Raw genomic sequence first — 24527 nt, forward strand, 5'->3', positions numbered from 1 at the left:
TCCGTAAACACACCAGCCAGCTGGTCTGCGCATGCTCTGAGGACGCGGCTGGGAATGCCGTCTGGGCCTGCAGCCTTGCGAGGGTTAACACGTTTAAATGTTTTACTCACCTCGGCTGCAGTGAAGGAGAGCCCGCAGGTTTTGGTAGGGGGCCGTGTCAGTGGCACTGTATTGTCCTCAAAGCGGGCAAAAAAGTTGTTTAGCCTGTCTGGGAGCAAGACATCCTGGTCCGCGACAGGGCTGGTTTTCTTTTTGTAATCCGTGATTGACTGTAGACCCTGCCACATACCTCTTGTGTCTGAGCTGTTGAATTGCGACTCGATTTTGTCTCTGTACTGGGACTTAGCCTGTTTGATTGCCTTGCGGAGAGAATAGCTACACTGTTTGTATTCGGTCATGCTTCCGGTCACCTTGCCCTGGTTAAAAGCAGTGGTTCGCGCTTTCAGTTTCACGCGAATGCTGCCGTCAATCCACGGTTTCTGGTTTGGGAATGTTTTAATCGTTGCTGTGGGTACGACATCGTCAATGCACTTCCTAATGAACTCGCTCACCGAATCAGCATATTCGTCAATATTGTTGTTGGACGCAATGCGGAACATATTCCAATCCGCGTGATCGAAGCAGTCTTGAAGCGTGGATTCAGATTGGTCGGACCAGCGTTGAACAGACCTGAGCGCGGGAGCTTGTTGTTTTAGTTTCTGTTTGTAGGCTGGAATCAACAAAATGGAGTCGTGGTCAGCTTTTCCGAAAGGGGGGCGGGGGAGGGCCTTATATGCGTCGCGGAAATTAGTATAACAATGATCTAGGGTTTTTCCAGCCCTGGTAGCACAATCGATATGCTGATAGAATTTAGGGAGTTTTGTTTTTAGATTAGCCTTGTTAAAATCCCCAGCTACGATGAATGCAGCCTCAGGGTGTGTGGTTTCCAGTTTACAAAGAGTCAGATAAAGTTCGTTCAGGGCCATCGATGTGTCTGCTTGGGGGGGAATATATACGGCTGTGATTATGATTGAAGAGAATTCCCTTGGTAGATAATGCGGTCGACATTTGATTGTGAGGAGTTCTAGATCAGGTGAACAGAATGACTTGAGTTCCTGTGTGTTGTTATGATGATCACACCACGTCTCGTTAATCATAAGGCATACCCCCCCGCCCCTCTTCTTACCAGAAAGATGTTTGTTTCTGTCGGCGCGATGCATGAAGAAACCAGCTGGCTGCACCGACTCCGTTAGCGTCTCTTGAGTTAGCCATGTTTCCGTGAAGCAGAGCACGTTGCAATCCCTGATGTCTCTCTGGAATGCTACCCGTGCTCGGATTTCATCAACCTTATTGTCAAGAGACTGGACATTGGCGAGTAGTATGCTAGGGAGTGGAGCGCGATGTGCCCGTCTCCGAAGCCTGACCACGAGACCGCCTCGTTTGCCCCTTTTACGGCGTCGCACAGGGTCGCCGGCTGGGATCAGATCCATTGTATTGGGTGGAAGGCAAAACACTGGATCCGTTTCGGGAAAGTCATATTCCTGGTAGGAACGATGATGAGTTGACGTTAATCGTATATTCAGTAGTTCCTCCCGACTGTATGTAATGAAACCTAAGATTACCTGGGGTACCGATGTAAGAAATAACACATAAAAAAACAAAATAGTGCATATTTTCCAAGGAACGCGAAGCGAGGCGGCCATCTCTTTTCGGCGTCGGAAGTAGTTGTCGCGAGAGAGTACGGTTAATGTGATTGGATGTTAAATATTTGGCTAGGCTTCCTGTATTTGACATTGTGTTGTTGTTTCGCTGAACACATGATGGTAATATTACTTTTTTTGCTGCAGTGAAACGAGGTTACACAGGTAAGAAAAAACCTCACCCAAATGTGAATCACATTTTTATTTGGCGTACCCCCGACAGTTTGGGAAAACCTGCTGTAGTGAATAGGGTGGCATTTGGGACACAACCTGGTTTTGGGAGAAGAGAGACACGATCAGATCAGAAACACACAAATGCATCAAGAGAAGATGATCATCAAGTTGTCACTTGAAACACCTCCTTTACTCCAACTATATTATCAAAGACACAACAGACAAATACATGTATACAATGTCATACTGTAGTCAACATCTGAATATTACAATATTCAGATTTAAGGCTAAAATTACATTTTTCCATCTACCCATGAATTTTGAGATTTGTTGGTATTTTGGTCCGTTAATATTAGTGTTTTCAAAAAGTAACATGAGAAAAAAGAGGAAACCCGCACATTGCTCTTGCTAGTATTACTGCTCTTTAATAAGCTTTACGTATCGGCCTCAATAAACATAAAAATGTCAACATCTTGATAAAAATGTATATTTTCATTAGTTTATAATACCAGCGTAGTAAAAATTTCATGAATATGAACCACTTTAAAATGGACATACATCCATAATTCCAAAGCTCACTACATCGAATTACACATCATTTAAATGCCCATTTCATAAAGAATGTAACAAACTGGACTATACCTTATGTAGTAACTTAGTTTGAAGAAATGGCGAATGGGTCTAAAAATGTGTTTGGTGTGTCGTAGTCTAGATTCAGTCGACATGTTTTTAACTGCTATTTCCCGAAAGTCTAACTCTTCCCACACGCCAAGTCACTTTTCTCAGTTTAAGAAGCATCTGCATAAACCACATTGTGTTTGGCTGTCCTTCAATATATTTCAGAGACTTGTCCATAGGGATTTATTCATATGTTGTACATTTTTTATTCTCTATAAACTTTCTTTTGAAAAATGTGTCAAAAAGGCATTCTTTAGCATTTTACAGATAGAAAGAAGAAACATTTATTAATCCACCATCTGCTCTGAGTAATTCCAGTCCTGGAGTATCAAAATGAAACCAAAATATGACAATCTAGTGTCCAGAAAAGTGTCCAGAAAGGTATTACATTTTTGTCTACATTCAACTGGTAAAAGTTGCTTGTGATGTGATTAAGGGGAAATAAAATCCTTAACAATATATTTTACAACATTTTACGTTTTTATTCAATTGGGGTTAAAATTCAAATTGTAATTTTTATTTTTTATTTTTTACATGCAAATGCAAATAGCCTGTTTCCTCTGACTGGACTCAAACCCATCTTGCAGCGTCCCTGTCCCCTGGGGTGTGCTGTGGTTGTGCCTGTCACAGACGCTGGACCTGATCCAAATCTCTGCTCTCCCCGACCCTTCCCTGCCCCACCTGTGTTACGTCACACTGACGATTTAATCAAGGTGTGTCCAAAATGGCACCACATTCCCTATACAGTGCACTTCTTCTGACCAGAGCCCTTGATATGGTATAGGGTGCCATTTTGTATACAGACCAGAGCACCAACAAGAGACGTGTCTGCCCCCCTGCCTGCAGTTATGTATCATATTTCCCTTGACCTGACATTCAAATAGCCTGTTTACTCTGACTGGACTCAAACCCATCTTAGAGTCCCAAATGTACATGCAAAGACCGCTAATAGTTAAAAAAAATAATAATTCTGCTCTACAAAAAGTAAAAGACATGAGTAGTTCAACACAAGCATTTATTGAATATGAAGTATTAAAAAAAACAAATGTGGGTCTTATCCTCCCATCTCACTACTAAATACAAACACAAAGATGCATTGTGAAAGACAAGCAAGAAGATTGATAAATAATCTTCCCAGATAAAAGGGAATGAATCAAACCTAGGGATGCAAAATTCTGTTTTTCCTTGTAATTCCTAGATGCTAGAATCTTCTGGCCAGGAATTCTGGAGAACCTTTTAGGTAAAGTTTCCAGAATATTGCAACCCTAAACACATACATATTTTTGCCCGCACATCTACAACTACCAATCTCTTTGCAAGCTATCACATAACAGTTGTAAATAGGTTACATTTGGCCCTGTGTATCAGATGAAACTGGGAATATAAACTCTCCCTCAGAGACCTTTGATGAAGGGCAGTTTACCAGCCCTGTGGAGGTAGAGGAGGGGCTGCACAAACCCACTAAGCACACTGATGTAGAAACACACATATTTGGCATAAAAAAACTGCCCAGAATCTAATACTCCAACAAAAGGTAAAACCACTACCCATGGAAGGTAGTTCACCATCATAGACACCATGATAATCAAAATGATCTTAAATGCCCTCATCTTCATGTTATTTGTCCCCTCCCTCTCTCTCTCCCCTTCCCCTGGCCCAGGATGTTTCAAAGCCCTGAGAACTGAGAGGCAGCAGAATAACATAAATGAAAGTAAGACCAGAACTTCACCGAAAGACACATAACATATGACAAATTGGTGGTCTTTTACAAGCATAGAAGTTAAACTGATCCCAATCAAAACCAGCCAAACCAATCCAGAACACCCCACCTTGTATCTCAGGGGTCTGTACTTCAGGAAGACCACAGGATGGACAACTGCCAGGTAGCGCTCAAAACATATACAGCACTGGAACAGGGGGCGGCCGTTGAACATAAAACCACTAAAGAATGTAAGTAGAGCCAGGATAAGGGGAATATGGAGGTGTATATAGACAAAGACAAAGACCGCACACAGGCAGTAGAGGATCTCAGATACAGCCAAGTTGAGAGCGAAGAACTCTGAGGCCACCATCCCTCCGGCTCCGGTCAATATCAACCACAGCACGTAGCCATTGGTGGGTAGACTCAGGATAAGGTTGACTGCATAGCAGGCAGTTTTAAAATTGTAAACTGGCTCCAGATGGTCAGAGAGGACAGTGGAATGGTTGGAAGAGTTCATTTTTGTGCTAGCTCAGTTACGAAATGCGGCCTTTAACATTCCAATGATCACACGGAGAGGGAGAGAGAGAGAGAGTGACAACAACAACACAATGTTAACTCTTCATATCAAAGGCACATCAGAAAAACATCATTCAGAATATTGGTAGGTATCTGCACTTTCCAATGAAATTGACCTAAATTGAATTGAAAGGAATTTAAATGCAAATATTTCACTCAGTTACACTGCTAATAACAGAGACTAAAAAGTGTAATCCAACCTGAACTCTGTGATTGGTGTCTCTTCTCTTCCCGGTCTCTTTGCGATTGTGTCTCTCCTTAGAACTGAGCTTGGTACAACTATAGACTACATAAAATAGCTGCCATCAAACCTGTGTGGCATATCACATTGCCAACCTCTGTAGCTACACCAAAGGGTCACATGCCATGCAAATATCCTACTCAGTGTGACAGGAACCACACCTATCAATGTGATTGATGAGGATGTGTGGGTGTTGCTACTGTAGTCCTACTTGTTAAACACAGAGCTGGTTTAAGCTACTAAATGCTATCCAAAAATGATATATTTTCTTGATTTGCTAGAATATGCTAGAAGTTATTTATCAAGTTGTTTACAAGGCTTACTGTAGATACAGAGTTCTAAAGAGACCAAAACATGTATGCAAAGGTCAATGAAGTGTCCTCCATTTGCTCATTCTTTGTTAGCTGTAGCTTCCTCATATAGTGGTACAAGCTGCACCCTGACATATGAGCATTAAATCATTGGATCTGATTCATTCAATACAATTTCGTTGTTGAGGAATGCAACACAGAGCCACTCACCAACACACCTCATTCACTACCGTCTGTAAACTGACGCTGCCCATCACATCACTTGATGGACCACACCTGACATGCAAAGGTGATCCATTGGTTATGACAACACTTCAGCATGATTGAAGAGAATATGCTGGGCTCTGTGGAAAGTGTTATGGATGGATAGGGCCCTGAGTTATTCTTGACCAGGTCAGGTCAAATTTGTCACTTATTTAAATTATGCTTTTTTTCTTATTTAACCAGGCAGACAAATGTGTTTACTCAGCTTGAGCCTTTATTGGAAATAAGACATGGAGTCAAAATCTACAATAATAATTATACTGATACTATTGTCATCATCAATACAACCAAAAAAAGATGGAGGAGTAATTCTACCTCAAGTTCATATTCAGATCTATCAAACAGTCTGTTTCTGATTTAAAAACTGAAAATGCAACTTGTCCATCACAAACTAGAACTACTTTCAAACAAATGGGTATATTTTCTTTCTTAGATGCCTCAATTATATGAAATAGTTTCGGATCCATTCCTCTGTTGGATTAGACTTGTTTGGTCAGCATTTTCTAACAGTGAAAAATATAATATCAGTTTAAAATAGATTTTGAGATCTACATTTAACAGTGATCGTGGTCTGTAAGATTCACATAGTTGCTCAGCCTCCTCCTGCTTACAGAAAACAAATCTGCTCGATAGCAGATTGGAGGAGGGAGGGTCTCACTAGCTAGCTTTGAGACTGGTGGATAGGCTAACAACTAACATGTTGTTTTACATGCTGTTCAGAAGATAAACCACTGAGTGGAGATTTTGGCAACAAGGTAGATGAAGGTAGTGAGTGTCCTGTTAGATGTCACTGCTATGAAGTCTGGCATCAACAAGATATTTAGTTTCACTTCATCAGGTTTCTGTCAAAATCCTTTTCAATATCAAAACTAGGCAAAGTGCAAAATAATATATACTTGTGTGATAGATAATGTAGGAATAGAGTTTTTAAAAAGGACATAAGTAGTGGATATCATAAATAATTCAAATGTAATTGTATAAACTTTTATAAAGTAAATAATGAATAAGTTAGTCCTGTAAACATTTCAATGAAATTATTATAAAATGATTAACCAACTAATTTTTATGTTATTTGAGTCTCTTAAGAATGGCAAAGGTCCACTGACATAAGAATTGACATCAGATGTGTTTTCTGTAAGCAGGAGGAGGCTGAGCAACACTGTGGAACTGATATGATATTTTTCACTGTTTGTAGAAGCTGAACAAAAAGGGTTTATCGAAGAGAGGAAAGGACCAGAAAATAGAACTGATGCATGTAAGAAAGAAAATGGACACATTTGTTTGAATGTGGTTCTAGCACAACATTGACAAATTGCATTTTCAGTTTTTACTTTGGAATCTGACTGTTTGATAGATTTGCAGATTAACTTGCTATATAATTACTATTTCGTAATTAATAAAACCAATCCATATTTTTTTGGATTGTATCGTTTATGACAATGGTATTACTAGAATTATTACTCTTTAGATTTCCCTCCATTATCCTATTTCCAATAAAGGCTGAAGCTGAGTAAACACATTTGTCTAATAATAGATGCATCATTTAAATAAGTTACACATTTGACCTGACCTGGTCAGTAATAACTCAGGGCCATATCCATCCATAACACTTTCCACACATCATGTCATATTCTCTTCAATCATACTAAAGTGTTGTCATAACAAATGCACAACATTTGCATGTCAGGTGTGGTCCATCAAGTGATGTGATGGGCATCATCAGATTACAGACCGGAGCGACTGAGGTGTCTGGGTGAGTGGTTGTGTGTTGTATCCCTCAAAAATGAAATTCTATTGAATCAAATTAATCACATCCAATGATTTACAGCCCATAGGGCAGGGTGCCACTAGTACTACTATAATATGGGAGGAGGCTAAAGCAAACTATGACTGAGCAAATGTCAGAGGACACTTCATTAACCTTTGCATACACATTTTAGTCTCTTTGGAATTCTACAGTAAGCCTTGTGTACAACTTGATAAAAAGCATCTGTATATTCTAGCATGTCAAGCAAATGTATTATTTTTGTCTAGCATGTAGTGACAAGTAGGCCTACAATAGCAACAGCAACGCATCCTCATCAATCATATTGATAGGTGTGGTTCCTGTCACACTGAGTAGGATATTTGCGTGGCATGAGGTCCTTGGGTGTAGCTACAATGTGATATGCCACACAGGTGTGTTGGCAGGTATTTGATGTAGCCTATAGATGTACCTAGCTCACTTCTAAGGAGAGACACAATCGTAAAAAGACCCTGAAGAGAGGACCCACCAATAACAGAGTTCAGGTTGGTTGAATCTTTTTAATCTCTGAGATTAGAAGTGTAACTGAGTTATATGTTTGTATTTAAATTACTTTCAATTCAGTTTATCTTATTTTCATCGGAAAGTGCAGATACTGACTGATAATCTAAATGATGTTTTTCTGATGTGCCTTTGATATGAAGAGTAAACATGGTGGTGTTCTTGTCACGTCTGTCTGTCTCTCTCTCTCTCTGGAAGCTGGTACTTCCAAACTGAGGTTGGTATAATAAAAAAAAAATGAACTCCTCCAACCATTCCTCTGTCTTCTCTGGCTATCTGGGACTTAATGTTGCTGTCGTCACTGCCTGCTATGCAGTCAACCTCATCCTGAGTCTACCCACCAATGTCTACGTCCTGTGGCTGATACTGAGCGGACCCGGAGGGACGGTGGCCTCAGAGTTCTTCGCTCTCAACTTGGCTGTATCTGAGATACTCTTCTGCCTGTCTTCTGTCTTTGTATTTGTCTACATACACCTCCCTATTCCTCCTCTCCTAGCTCTAGCAGCGTTCTTTGATGGTTTTATAATCCCAGGCCGCCCCCTGTTCCAGTGCTGTATATGTTTTGAGCGCTACCTGGCAGTTGTCCACCCTGTGGTCTTCCTGAAGTACAGACCCCTGAGATACAAGGTGCTTCTATGCTTGTAAAAGAAATTGTCATATGTTATGTGTCTTTCGGTGAAGTTCTGGTCTTACTTTCATTTATGTTATTCTGCTGCCTCTCAGTTCTCAGGGCTTTGAAACAGCCTGGGCCAGGGGAAGGGGAGAGAGAGAGGGAGGGGACAAATAACATGAAGATGAGGGCATTTAAGATCATTTTGATTATCATGGTGTCTATGACTGCAGACTATTTTCCATGGTTAGTGGTTTTACTTTTGAATGGAATCTTTGATTCGGGGCAGTTTGTTAATGTCACATTTGTGTGTCTCTTCATCAGTGTGGTCAGTGGGTTTGTGCAGCCCCTCCTCTACCTCCACAGGGCTGGGAAACTGCCTTGTATCAGAGGTCTCTGAAGGAGATTGATACCCTCTGTTTCATCTGATACACAGGGCCAATTGTAACCTGTTTGTTTACAACTGTTATGTGATATCTTGTAAAGAGGTTGGTAGTTGTAGATGCGCTGGCAAAAATATATATGTGTTTTGATTAGGGTTGCCATATTCAGGTAAATTTACCGTAATGTTCTCCAGAAATCCTGGTCAGAAGATTCCTGTAATCAGGAGGGAATTACCAGCATATCCAGAATTTTGTAACACTAGGTTTGATTCATTCCATCTTATCTGGGAAGATTACTTATCAATCTTCTTGCTAGTGCTTCACATTGCATCTTTGTGTCTGTATTTATTAGATAGTTCGGACGATAAGACCAACATATTTCAAGGGTGTAAGGTACTGGGGGTCGGAGTGTGAAGTCGGGCGCAGGAAAACAGAGAGTTCGATATAATGTTCTTTTAATGCAACACGATGAACCTCGGCCACCCCACTCAACACTGGGTGCTCAAAATAAACTGCCCCAGACACGGGGAACGAAAACAGTCCAGCACTATACACGAACATACACAAACACGTATGTCTGTAACAAAGCACCAGGCTTACAATAAACAATCACGCACAAAGAAACGGGCGGGCTGGCTGACTACTAAAGCACAACTAATTAGAACAGACACAAAACAGGTGTAACCAATAAACACATAAGGAGGGGGAGAAAAGAATCAGTGGCAGCTAATAGGCCGGTGACGACGACCGCCGAGCGCCACCCAAACGGGAAGAGGAGCCGGCTTCGGTCGGAGTCGTGACAAAGGGTTAAACAAATGTGTATATTAATTGTTTATTTGTATTTTTTTATCCTTAATATTCAATAAAAACCTTTGTTGAACTGTTCATGTATTTTTTTAACTTGTACTTTTTGAATAGAAGAAACAATTCAGCAAACATGCAGTCAGAAAACTTTTAAGAACTGTGAGAGGTCTTTGCATACACATTTGTGTCTTAGATGGGTTTGGGTCCAGTCAGAATTAACAGGCTATTTGCATGTCAGGTGAAAGGAAATATGATATACTCTAAATGAGTGCAAGCAGGCAAGGGCACAGTCACTCCTCTTATCTGTGCTCTAGTCTGTGTCCAAAATCGCACCCATATATCCTTTTATGGGTCATTCTACAGAAGTGGTGCAAATTGGGGGTTGAAAAAATGGTATCCTGTTTCCCCCAAACTTTCAGCACATATGTCTTCCAACATAATGTCAGTTTGATATACTGTATATAATGCTTACAAACTTTTGATGTATTGCATATTTTAACATATTTACTTAAATTCCTTACCTAACTGTAACCAGTGGCGACCTGTCTGTTACGGCTGTCTAATTCCTCCTCCTCGGATGAGGAGAAGGAGTAAGGGTCGGACCAAAACGCAGCGTTGTATGATGACATACTGATTTATTTAAATAAAGACGAAACACGAAGAACACTTGAATTGATTACAAAATAACAAACGACGTAGACTGACCTGAACATAAGAACTTACACGAAGAACGCATGAAACAGGAACAGACGAAACAGTCCCGTGTGGTAGACACAGTCACAGGAACATTCACCCACCAACAAACAGTGAGAACAGCCTACCTTAATATGGTTCTCAATCAGAGGAAACGTCAAACACCTGCCTCTAATTGAGAACCATATCAGGCAACACATTTAACCCAACATAGAAACACATAACATAGAATGCCCACCCCAACTCACGCCCTGACCAACTAAACACATACAAAAACAAGGAAAACAGGTCAGGAACATGACACTGTCAACCAGGGCAGGTAGGGCAGAGCCCCACCTCTTCTGAGCCCCACCTTTTTATAAAAATAAAAAAAATACATTTAAATAAATAAAAAATTGGCCATGCTGTCAATCCAGCATGACTTCTGTCGCGCTCAGAACAAGTGGATACTAATAACTGGGAAATCTGACATCAGTGAGCTCAAGACAACTGGGAACTCAGGAAAAAACTCGGAATTGCAAGTCGGGAACTCGGGCCTCTTTCTCGAGCTCCGACTTGAAGATCACTGACGTCATCATGATTCAACCTTGTTTTTTTCAGAGTTCGCAGTTGTCTTGAAACCACCATAAATCCAGAGAATGCCTGACTTTGATTACAAAGTTTGGTGACAAAATTATGTAATATGCCAGGGAGATATGTATACTGTAGCTAAGAAAGTAATAGTAAGTGTATGTTGTGTAGTAAGCTGTTAGTAGCCCATGTGCCTCACCCTAATAATTTGGTCCCTTTTCCGCTCTTAATTTCGACGACTGTTGTGACTTGGTGGTGCACATATAGTCTGTTTTAGAGAAATGTAATCATTGAATATTGTAAGAGCTTTCATTGTCTGCTTCTATGCCCCCTTTATTTATCCTACTGTTCTGAATTGGTGTACAGGGAGAATACTGTAAGAACGGTCCATGTTCTGAATTCTGTCACTGTACATTTCAGTGCTGAACAAATAGTTATATTGACTACGTCCGTCCTACCTCGCTCATTAATGTCTTAATCGAAATTACGGATTGACTCTTATCCGCTAGTCGTCCATTTATGCCATAGTTTGTACATCTCAGTTGTCAGTAGAAACCACAATTGTTTAAGAAAGTCAGACATATTTGCTAGGTTTGTTTTAGGCTGAAGAACTGTTTCACTGCCATTCACGGCTCCGCTGATAACCAGGTGTAGAAAAATCAGCACTGACTGTATCACTATTGAAACATAGTTAAAAAGTTGCAACAAAGGGATAACCATGCATAGTAATGATTATTTTGATTGACCTTCTATTACAGATTTGTTTTAGACATTTGCATCTACATACCAAATTCATTAAATAGTAAAAACAAGATTTTCAAATCCTTTCATTTTAAATTACAGAAATGTAATCTATTGTTATCTGTACAATTTTCAATGTTGATTGTATGAATCTGAAACTTGTTGATCGATTGAATTACTTATGTATTTAATTAATTATGTTGTTCAATGTTTAAATTCTCACTTTCCTGATCTTTATTTTAGCTAAATAACAGCTAAGTGTCAATCATAGAGCTACGCAATACAAAAGTATGTGGACAGTCCTTCAAATTAGTGGATTCGGCTATTCAGCCTCACCCGTTGCTGACAGGTGTATAATATCGAGCACACAGCCATGCATTCTGCATTCATGTCCAACAAGTCAGTTAATCAAATTTCTGCCCTGCTAGAGCTGCCCCGGTTAGCTGTAAGTGCTGTTATTGTGAAGCGGAAACGTCTAGGAGCAACAAGAGCTCAGCCACCAAACGGTTGTCCACTCAAGCTCACAGAACGAGACAGCCGAGTGCTGAAGCGCGTTGTGCGTAAAAATCATCTGTCCTCAGTTACAACACTCACTACCGAGTTCTAAACTGCCTCTGGAAACAAAGTCGCACAAGAACAGTTTGTCAGGATGTTCATGAAATGAGTTTCCATGGCCGAGCAGCTGCACAAAAGCCTAGGATTACCATGCGCAATGCCAAGCATCGACTGGAGTGGAATAGATCTTATAGCTATTGGACTCTGGAACAGTGGAAACACGTTCTCTTTAGGGATGAATCACGCTTCACCAACTGGCAGTTCAACGGATGAATCTGGGTTCTGCGGATGCCAGGAGAATGTTACCTGCCCAATGCATAGTGTCAACTGTTAAGTTTGGTGGAGGAGCAATAACGGTCTGGGGCTGTTTTTCATGGTTTGGGAAAGGCCATCTTAATGCTACATCACACAATGACATTCTAGTAGATTCTGAGCTTCCAAATTTGTGAAAAAAGTTTGGGGAATGCTCCTTTTTGTTTCAGCATGACAGTGCCCCCGTGCACTAAGCGAGGTCCATACAAGTTCCATACAGAAATGGTTTGTTGAGATCGTGTGGAAGAACTTGACTGGCCTGCACAGAGCCCTGACTTCAACCCCATCAAACATCTTTGGGATGAGTTGGAATGCAGACTGTGAGCCAGGCGTAATCGCATAACATCAGTGCTGACCTCACTAATGCTCTTGTGGCTGAATGGAAACAAGTCCCGGCAGCAATGTTCCAACATCTAGTGGAAAGCCTTCCCAAAAGAGTGTGGGCTGTTATGGCAGCAAAAGGGGGACCAAATCCATATTAATGCCCATGATTTTGGAATGAGATGTTGATGAGCAGGAGTCGACGAGCAAGTGTCCACATATAGTGCATCTTGACAGACATTGGTTGCAAGCAGGACTAAGGCAGAGAGGAAGAGACAAAGCGAGATGGTTTACTCTCACCAAAACAAGTCCAATGCATATCTATGGGGCTTAATATGCAGACCTAAGTTTGTCGCCTTCATTTGGAACGACTCCCAGGGAATATAAAATTAAATCATATAAAATGTTATTGGTCACATACACATGTTTAGCAGATGTTATTGCGGGTGTAGCGAAATGTTTCTAGCTCCGACAGTGCAGTAATATCTAACAAGTAATATCTAACAATTTCACAACAATACACACATATCTAAAGTGAAGGAATGGAATTAAGAATATGTAAATATTTGGACGTGCAATGTCAGAGCGGCATAGGCATATATTATATTCGGAAACATAATGTTAACTTTCACTGCTACGCGGATGACACACAGCTGTACATTTCGATGAAACATGGTGAAGCCCCAAAATGTCCCTCGTTGGAAGCCTGTGTTTCAGACATAAGGAAGTGGATGGCGGCAAATGTTCTACTTTTAAACTCGGACAAAACAGATATGCTTGTTCTAGGTCCCATGAAACAAAGAGATCTTCTGTTGAATCCGACAATTCATCTTGATTGTTGTACAGTCGTCTCAAATAAAGCTGTGAAGGACCTCGGCGTTACTCTGGACCCTGATCTCTCTTTTGATGAACATATCAAGACTGTTTCAAGGATATCTTTTTTCCATCTACGTAACATTGCAAAAATCAGAAACTTTCTGTCCAAAAATTATGCTGAAAAATGTATCCATGCTTTTGTTACTTCTAGGTTAGACTACTACAATGCTCTACTTTCCGGCTACCCGGATGAAGCACTAAATAAACTTCAGTTAGTGCTAAACACGGCTGCTAGAATCTTGACTAGAAACCAAAATTTGTATTATATTACTCCAGTACTAGCCTCTCTACACTGGCTTCCTGTTAAGGCAAGGGCTGATTTGAAGGTTTTACTGCTAACCTACAAAGCGTTACATGGGCTTGCTCCTATCTTTCTTCCAGATTTGGTCCTGCCGTACATACCTACATGTACGCTACGGTCACAAGACGCAGGCCTCCTTACTGTCCCTAGAATTTCTAAGCAAACAGCTGGAGGCAGGGCTTTCTCCTATAGAGCTCCATTTTTATGGAATGGTCTGCCTATCCATGTGAGAGACGCAGACTCTGTCTCAACCTAGAAGTCTTTATTGAAGACTCATCTCTTCAGTAGGTCCTATGATTGAGTGTAGTCTGGCCCAGGAGTGTGAAGGTGAACGGAAAGGCTCTGGAGCAACGAACCGCCCTTGCTGTTTCTGCCTGGCCGGTTCCCCTCTCTCCACTGGGATTCTCTGCCTCTAACCCTATTACAGGGGCTGAGTCACTGGCTTACTGGTGCTCTTCCTTGCCGTCCATAGGAGGGGTTCGTCGCTTGAGTGAGTTGAGTCACTGACATGATCTTCCTGTCTGGGTTGGCGCACCCCCTTTGGTTGTGCCGTGGCAGAGATCTTTATGGGATATACTCAGCCTTGTCTTAGGATGGTAAGTTGGTGGTTGAAGATATCCCTCTAGTGGTGTGGGGGCTGTGCATTGGCAATGTGGGTGGGGTTATATCCTGCCTGTTTAGCCCTGTCTGGGGGTATCGTCAGACGGGGCCACAGTGTCTCCCGACCCCTCCTGTCTTAGCCCCCAGTATTTATGCTGCAGTTTTTTATGTGTCAAGGGGCTTGGGTCAGTTTGTTATATCTGGAGTACTTCTCCTGTCTTATCCGGTGTCCTGTGTGAATTTAAGTATGTATCTCTAATTCTCTCTTTTTTCTCTTTCTCTCCTTTTCACTCTTTCTTTCTTTCTTTCTTTCTTTCTTTCTTTCTTTCTTTCTTTCTTTCTTTCTTTCTTTCTTTCTTTCTTTCTTTCTTTCTCTCTTTCTTTCTTTCTTTCTCTCTCTCGGAGGACTTGAGTCCTAGGACCATGCCTCAGGACTACCTGGCCTGATGACTCCTTGCTGTCCCCAGTCCACCTAGCCGTGCTGCTGCTCCAGTTTCATCTGTTCTGCCTGCGGCTATGGAACCCTGACCTGTTCACCGGACGTGCTACCTGTCCCAGACCTGCTGTTTTCAACTCTCTAGAGACAGCAGGAGCGGTAAAGATACTCTGAATGATCGGCTATGAAAAGCCAACTGACATTTACTCCCTTGAGGTGCTGACCTGTTGCACCCTCGACAATCACTGTGATTATTATTATTTGACCCTGCTGGTCATTTATGAACATTTGAACATCTTGGCCAGGTTCTGTTATAATCTCCACCCGGTACAGCCAGAAGAGGACTGGCCACCCCTCATGGCCTGGTTCCTCTCCAGGTTTCTTCCTAGGTATTGGCCTTTCTCTGAAGTTTTTCCTAGCCACCGTGCTTCTACACCGGCATTGCTTGCTGTTTGGGGTTTTAGGCTGGGTTTCTGTACAGCACTTTGTGACATCAGCTCATGTAAGAAGGGCTTTATCAATACATTTGATTTGATTTGAATAAATTACATACATATGAGATTGTAACGCAAAATATGTAAACATTATTAAAGTGACTAGTGTTCCATTATTTAAGTGGCCAGTGATTTCAGGTCAATGTGTATAGGGCAGCAGACTCTAAGGTGTTAGTGATGGCTATTTAACAGTCTGATGGCCTTGAGATAGAAGCTGTTTTCAAGTCTCTCGGTCCCGCTTTGATGCACCTGTACTGATCTCGCCTTCTGGATGATAGCGAGGTGAAAAAGCAGTGGCTCGGGAGGTTGTTGTCACTTTTTGGCTGTCCTGTGACATCGGGTAGTGTAGGTGTCCTGGAGGGCAGGTAGTTAACCTCCGGAGATGCAATGGGCAGACCACACTACCCTCTGGAGAGCCCTGTAGTTGCGGGCGGTGCAGTTGCCGTACCAGGGGGTGATACAGCCTGACAGGATGCTCTCAATTGTGCATCTTTAAATGTTTGTGAATGTTTTAGGTGCAAAGACAAATTTCTTCAACTTCCTGTCTGTGTGGGTGGACCATTTCAGTTGTCAGTGATGTGTACGCTGAGGAACTTGAAGCTTTCCATCTACTCCACTGTGGTCCCGTCGATGTGGATAGGCTCCCTCTGCTGTTTCCTGTCCAAGACTAGCTCCTTTGTTTTTTTGACGTTGAGTGAGAGGTTATTTTCCTGGCAACACTCTCACAGGGACCTCACCTTCTCCCTGTAGGCTGTCTCGTTATTGTTGGTAATCAGGCCTACTACTGTTGTGTCATCTGCAAACTTTAAGATCGAGTTGGAGGCATGCTTGGCCACGCAGTGAACAGGGAGTACAGACTGGGGCTGAGCATGCACCCTTGAGATTAGCAAAATGGAGGTGTTTTCCCTTCTGTCATGACTTGCCCTTTTTGGTGAGGATCATAGGCGTCAGACCCCCACACGCTCTCCCACTCTTTGAGAAATGGAAGTTAAATCCCTTTGTTACCACAGAGGGAGACGATGCAGTACTGTAACAACAAAAGTTTGAATAATTAAACAATATTTCTGTAATCCAAACAGGTGGAAGGGTCCGGGGGTACTTAATAACCTGTTAGTGTGTAGGTGGCGCTATTTTCACTTTGGGAAAAAATCGTGCCCAATTTAAACGGCCTCGTACTCTATTCTAGATTGTACAATATGCATATTATTATTACTATTGGATAGAAAACACTCTCAAGTTTCTAAAACTGTTTGAATTATATCTGTGAGTGAAACGGAACTCATTTGGCAGCAAACTTCCAGAGAGGAAGTGAAAAATCTGAAAACGATGCTCTGTTCCAGGGCCTGCCTATTGAATTGCTTTATATTTATGGATTTGCATGCACTGCATATGCCTTCCACTAGATGTCAACAGGCAGTGGAAGGTGGAATGGGGTGTCTAGCTTGATCTGAGGTCGAACAAGAGCTCTTGGAATGACGTGTCCACAATATCCTTTCTCTACCTAGGCGCGGGAAGGAGCTTCCCATTGTCTTCTGATAAGCGTTCGGTATACACGGCTAATATCTCCGGCTTTGTTTTTATTTGATACATATTAGAAAAACATCATAAAGTAGGTTTTTTCAACCGAGTTTTATCAGATTATTCAACGTTTATCGGGAGTTTTGGAGTTTTGCGTTCTCTGCGTCAGGTGAAGATGGACATCTTCGCGCCACTTGGCTAGCTAAGGTTGCTAATTCGACAAGAGAGAAGGACATTCTAAAACCAAACAACGATTTATTCTGGACCTAGGACTCCTTGTACAAGATTCTGATGGAAGCTCAACAAAAGTAAGAACAATTTATGATGTTATATCGTATTTCTGTGGAAAACGTTTAGTCCTATTTTCCGCACTTTTTGCGGGCGCTGTCTCGCTAAAACGTAAGCTGTTTGTTATGGTAAAGTTAATTTAAAAAAATCTAACACGGCGGTTGCATTAAGAACTAGTGTATCTTTCATTTGCTATCCAACATGTATTTCTTTGTAAAGTTTATGATGAGTTCTTTGGTCAGATTAGGTGAGTGTCAGAAATATATCCGGACATTCTGGGAAAAAGTTGCTACATTTTCACAATGTGTAACCACGGTTTTCAGCTCTAAATATGCACATTTTCGAACAAAACATAAATGTTTTGTGTAACATGATGTTATAAGACTGTCATCTGATGAAGTTGGTCAAGGTTAGTGATTAATTTTATATCTTTTGCTGCTTTTTTGCGATCGCTACCTTTTGCTGCTGATAAATGCATTTGTGTGTTTGGCTATTGTGGTAAGCTAATATAATGCTATATTGTGTTTTCGCTGTAAAACACTTAAGAAATCTGAAATATTGGCTGGATTCACAAGATGTTAATCTTTCACTTGCTGTACACCATGTATTTTTCATAAATGTTTTATGATGAGTATTTAGGTATTTCACGTTGCTCTCTGTAATTATTCTGGCTCCTTCGGTGATATTTGTGATTGTAGGTGCAATGTAAAACTATGATTTATACCTCAAATATGCACATTTTTCGAACAAAAAATAAATGTATTGTGTAACATGTTATAAGACTGTCATCTGATGAAGTTGTTTCTTGGTTAGTGACTAATTATATCTATATTTTGTCGGTTTTTTGAAAGCTACCTATGCAGTGGATAAATAGCGTTGTGTGTTTGGCTATTGTGGTGAGCTAACATAAATATATATTGTGTTTTCGCTGTAAAAGATTTAAAAAATCGGACATGTTGGCTGGATTCACAAGATGTTTATCTTTCATTTGCTGTATTGGACTTGTTAATGTGTGGAAGTTAAATATTTCTAAAAAATATGTTTTGAATTTCGCGCTCTGCGAAGGCAGCGGAATGTTGTGGGTGTTCCGCTAGCGGAACCCCGGGGCGAGAAAGGTTAATCTTTATGTCCAAAAACCTCATTTGAAATTGGCGTGTTATGTTCAGAAATGCATTGTCTCAAACAAACATCCGGTGAAATTGCAGAGAGCCACATCAAATTACAGAAATACTCATCATAAACATTGATGAAAGACACAAGTGTTACACATAGGATTAAAAACAACCCGAGGATTGATTATAAAAATGTTTGACCTGTTTCTACAAACTTTACGGATACTATTTGGATTTTTCGTCTGCCTGTTGTGACTGCGTTTGAGCCTGTGGATTACTGAAGAAAACGTGCAAACAAAACTGAGGTTTTTGGATATAAAGAGAGACTTTATCGAACAAAACAAACATTTATTGAGTAAATGAATGTCTTCTGAGTGCAACCATATGGAGATCATCAAAGGTAAGTGATTAATTTTATCTCTATTTCTGACTTGTGTAACTCTTCTACTTGGCTGGTTACTGTTTGTAATGATTTGTGTGCTGGGCGCTGTTCTCAGATAATCGCATGGTATGCTTTCGCCTTAAAGCCTTTTTGAAATCTGACACCGTGGTTGCATTAACAAGAAGTTCATCTTTAAACCTATGTGTAACACTTGCATGATTTATGCATTTTTATAATGAGTATTTCTGTTTTTGAATTTGGTGCTCTGCAATTTCACTGGATGTTGGCCAGGTGGGACGCTAGCATTTCAGATTCATACAATCAACATTGAACATTTGACAGAGATTAACCTTTACTTAATACCCATCCCGGATCCGGGAGCATCCTCATCAAAAAAGCTGACTAGCATAGCCTAGCCTAACGGGACAGGGACAGGGATATCATATAATATAATTTTCATGAAATCACAAGTCCAATACAGCAAATGAAAGATAAACATCTTGTGAATCCAGCCATCATTTCCGATTTTTAAAATGTTTTACAGCGAAAACACAATATGTATTTATATTAGCTAACCACAATAGCCAAACACACAACGGCATATTTTCACCATGTTTCCACCGCATATGTAGCTTTCACAAAACCCAGAAATAGAGATCAAATTAATCACTAACCTTGAACAACTTCATCAGATGACAGTCTTATAACATCATGTTATACAATACATTTATGTTTTGTTCGAAAATGTGCATATTTATAGCTACAAATCCTGGTTTTACATTGCAGCCACCATCACAAATAGCACCAAAGCAGCCAGAATAATTACAGAGAGCAACGTGAAATAACTAAATACTCATCATAAAACATTTATGAAAAATACATGGTGTACATTAAATGAAAGATAAACATCTTGTGAATTCAGCCAATATTTCCAATTTTTTAAGTGTTTTACAGCGAAAACACAATATATATTTCTATTAGCTCACTACAATAGCCAAACACACAACGCCATTTACTCCCCGCCAAAATAGCTTTCACAAAACCGACAAAATAGAGATAAAATTAATCACTAACCTTGAACAACTTCATCAGATGACAGTCTTATAACATCATGTTATACAATACATTTATGTTTTGTTCGTAAATGTGCATATTTAGAGCTGCAAATCGTGGTTATACATTGTGAATACGTAGCAACAATTCACCAAAATCTCCGGAGATATTTTGGACAGTCACCTAATCTAATCAAAGAACTCATCATAAACTTTAATAGAAAATACATGTTGTACAGCAAATGAAAGATACACTGGTTCTTAATGCAACCGCTGTGTTAGATTTTTAAAAATAACTTTACTACAACATACAAAATGCATTATTGTGAGACAGCGCTCACCTATTCTCCGCCGAGTTGGAGTCAACATATTACACAGAAATACGAAATAACATCATAAATTGTGTCTTACTTTTGCTGAGCTTCCATCAGAATGTTGTGCAAGGAGTCCTATTTCCAGAATAAATCGTTTTTTGGTTTTAGAATGTCCATTTCTTCTGTCGAATTAGCAACCTTGGCTAGCATTGTGGAGCGCACGTGTCCATCATCTCTTGGAGCAAAGAACGGAAAATTCCAAAAGTCCCAATAAATGTTGAATAAACTGATCAAACTCGGTTGAAAAATCCTACTTTATGATGTTTTTCTCATATGTATCAAATAAAATCAGAGCCGGAGCAATTCGCCCTGTATACCGAACGCTTTTCAGAAGACAATGTCGAGGTCCCCCGCGCACCGTCGAAAAAACAAACAAAATACCGGACCTGTCACTCCAAAAGCTCTTATTCGGCCTCACATCAAGCTAGATACCCCATTCAACCTTCCACTGCCTGTTGACATCTACAGGAAGGCGTATGAAGTGCATACATATTGATAAATAAAAGCCAGTTGAATAGGCAGGCCCTGAAACAGAGCCTCGTTTTCAAATTTTTCACTTCCTGTCAGGAAGTTTGCTGCCAAATGAGTTCTGTTTTACTCACAGATATAATTTAAACAGTTTTAGAAACAATAGTAATAATAATATGCATATTGTATGATCTAGAACAGATTACGAGGCCGTTTAATTTGGGCACGATTTTTTCCAAAGTGAAAACAGTGCCCCCCTATTCACAAGAAGATAAGAGAGCTGATACTTCTCTAATTTCAATGTAAAGGTTTTGAAAATCTTGTTTTCACTATTTTATTAATTTGGTATACAGATAAAAATGTCTCAAAGAAATCTGTAATATAAGGTTAATTAAAATGATCACTACTCTGCATGGTTCTCCCTTTGTTGCAACTTGTTCACTATGTTTTGGTAGTGATACACTTATTTGGGTGGTAAGGAATTCAGGTTAATATATTGAAATATACAATACAAAAAAAGTGTGGAAGTAGTATAGTGTATATGTCTATCCCAGAACAACAGCAAAGGACCTTGTGAAGATGCTGGACGAAACGGGTACAAAAGTATCTATATCCACAGTAAAACGTGTCCTATATCGACATAACCTGAAAGGTCGCTCAGCAAGGAAGAAGACACTGCTCCAAAACCGCCATAAGAAAGCCAGATTATAGTTTGCAACACTACATGGGGACAAAGATCGTACTTTTTGGAGAAATGTCCCCTGGTCTAATTAAACAAAAAAATAACTGTTTGGCCATAATGACCATCGTTATGTTTTGGAGGAAAAGTTAAACCAGCTCTGTCAGGAGGAATGGGCCAAAATTCACTCAACTTATTGTGGGAAGCTTGTGGAAGGCTACCCGAAACGTTTGACCCAAGTTAAACAATTTTAAGACAATGCTACCAAATACTGATTGAGTGTACATAAACTTCTGACCCACAGGGAATGTGATGAGAGAAATAAAAGCTGAAATAAATAATTCTCTCTACTATTATTCTGACATTTCACATTCTTAAAATAAAGTGGTGATCCTAACTGACCTAAGACAAGGAATTTTTACTACGATTAATGTCAGGAATTGTGAAAAACTACATTTAGATGTATTTGGCTAAGGTTTATGTAAACTTCCGACTTCAACTGTACTTATGTTTGCCAGCGCATCTACAACTACCAAACCTCTTCACAAGATATCCCCTAACATTTGTAAACAAACAAACAGGTTACAATTGTCCCTCTATTAGGTGAAACTGGGGGGTATCAACTCTCCCTCAGAGACCTCTGATACAGGGAAGTTTCCCAGCCCTGTGGAGGTAGTGGAGGGGCTGCACAAACCCACTGACCACACTGATGAAGAGACAAATATATGTGGCATAAAGCAACTGCCCAGAATCTAATACTCCAATAAAAGGGAAAACCACTTCCCATGTATCAATCATAGACACCAGAATAATCAAAATGATCTTAAACGCCCTCATCTTCATGTTATTTGTCCCCTCCCTCTCTCTCTCCCCTTCCCCTGGCCCAGGCTGTTTCAGAGCCCTGAGAACTGAGGCAGCAGAATAACATCAATGAAATTAAGACCAGAACTTCACCCAAAGACAAATAATACATGACCTATTGGTGGTGTACAATCATAATACTAATACAGAACAAAATCCTAACAAACCAAACCAATTCAGAACACTACACCTTGTATCTCAGGGATCTGTACCAGGTAGAGCTCAAAACATATACAGCACTGAAACAGGGGGCGGCCTGGGAGAATAAAACCACTAAAGAATGCTGCTAGAGCTAGGAGAGGCAGAATAGGGAGGTGTATATAGACAAATACAAAGACAGCACACAGACAGTAGAGGATCTCGGATACAGCCAAGTTGAGAGCGAAGAACTCTGAAGCCATCGTCCCTCTGGCTTTGGTCAGTATCAGCCACAGGACATAGCCATTGGTGGGTAGACTCAGGATGAGGTTGACAGCATAGCAGGCAGTGTTTAAAGAGTAACCTGGCTCCAGATAGTAGAAGAGGACAGCGGAATGGTTGGAAGAGTTCATTTTTGTGCAAGCTCAGTTATGAATTACGGACTTTAACGTTCCAATGACCACACAGAGAGAGAGAGAGAGTGAGAGAGGTAACAACAGCTCAATGTTAGGTCTTCATATCAAAGGCACATCAGAAAAACATCATTCAGAATATTAGTCAGTGTCTGCACTTTCCAATGAAAATGACCTGAATTGAATTGTAAGAAATTTCAATACAAACTTTTCACTCAGTTACACTGCCAATATCAGAGACTAAAAAGTGTAATCCAATCTGAACTCTGTGATTGGTGTCTCCTCTCTTCCCGGTCTCTTTGCGATTGTGTCTCTCCTTAGAACTGAGCTTGGTACAACTATAGGCTACATCATCTACCTGCCATCAAACCTGTGTGGCATATCACATTTCCACCCCCTAATCCATTGTTAATGACTACACTTTAGTATGATTCAAGAGAATATGCTGTAATCTTTGGAAAATGTCAAGGATGGATAGGGCCCTGAGTTTTTCTGACCAGGTCTGGTCAAATGTGTCACTTATTTAAATTATGCCTTTTTTATTATTAAAGCCTTTATTGGAAATAAGAAAACATAGCGTACATCTACAGTAATAATTATTGTGATACTATTGTCATCAACAATACAATCAAAAATAGAATGGTAGTATTAATTCTGAAAAAGTAATTCTACCTCAAGTTCATCTGCAGATCTATCAAACAGTCTGTTTCCGATTTAAAAACGGAAAATGCATATTTTCCATCACATACTAGAACTACATTCAAACAAATGGGTACATTTTCTTTCTTAGATTCCTCAATTATATGAAATAGTTTTGGGTCCATTCCTCTGTTGAATGAGACTTGTTTGGTCAGTGAGCAATATAATATCAGTTTAACATAGATTTTGAGATCTACATTTAACAGTGATTGTGGTCTATAAGATCCACATAGTGGCTCAGCCTCCTTCAACTTACAGAAAACAAATCTGATCGATAGCCAATTGGAGGAGGGAGGGTCTCGCCACCTAGCTTTGACACTGTGCTGGATAGACTAACAACCAACATGTAGTTTTACATGCTGTTCAGAAGATACACCCCTGAGGGAGGTTTTGGTAACAAGCTAGCTGAAGGTAGTGCGTATTTCAGTGTCCTGTTAGATGTCACTACTATGAAGTATGGCATCGACAGGAAATTTACTTTGACTTAATCTGATTTCTATCATACATCATTTTCAATATCAAAACTCAGCAAAGTACAAAAAATATATGTGTGCGATAGATTATGTGGTAATAGCGTTTTAAAAAAGGAGTTAAGTAAAAAAGGAGATAAGTAAAAAAGGAGATAAGTAAAAAAGGAGATACAGTAAGTAGTGGATATAATAACATTTAAAAAAAGACATTTTATAAACTTTTAGAAAGTTAATAGTGAATAAATTAATCCTGTTGACTTTTCAATTCAATGATTATAACATGACTAACCAACTGATTTTGATGTTAATAGAGTCTGTTAGGCATTGGTGGAAATCCCAGGGAGACCCCCCCATCCTGTGAAAAATATGATTTCCCCCCCCCCGTTATATCACTGTAAACTTAAAACTTCTTGCCACTAGGGGGGTGCCATTTCGACATAGCACAAA

Source organism: Salvelinus alpinus, chromosome 6 (assembly GCF_045679555.1).
Source record: "Salvelinus alpinus chromosome 6, SLU_Salpinus.1, whole genome shotgun sequence".
Classification (NCBI taxonomy): domain Eukaryota; kingdom Metazoa; phylum Chordata; class Actinopteri; order Salmoniformes; family Salmonidae; genus Salvelinus; species Salvelinus alpinus.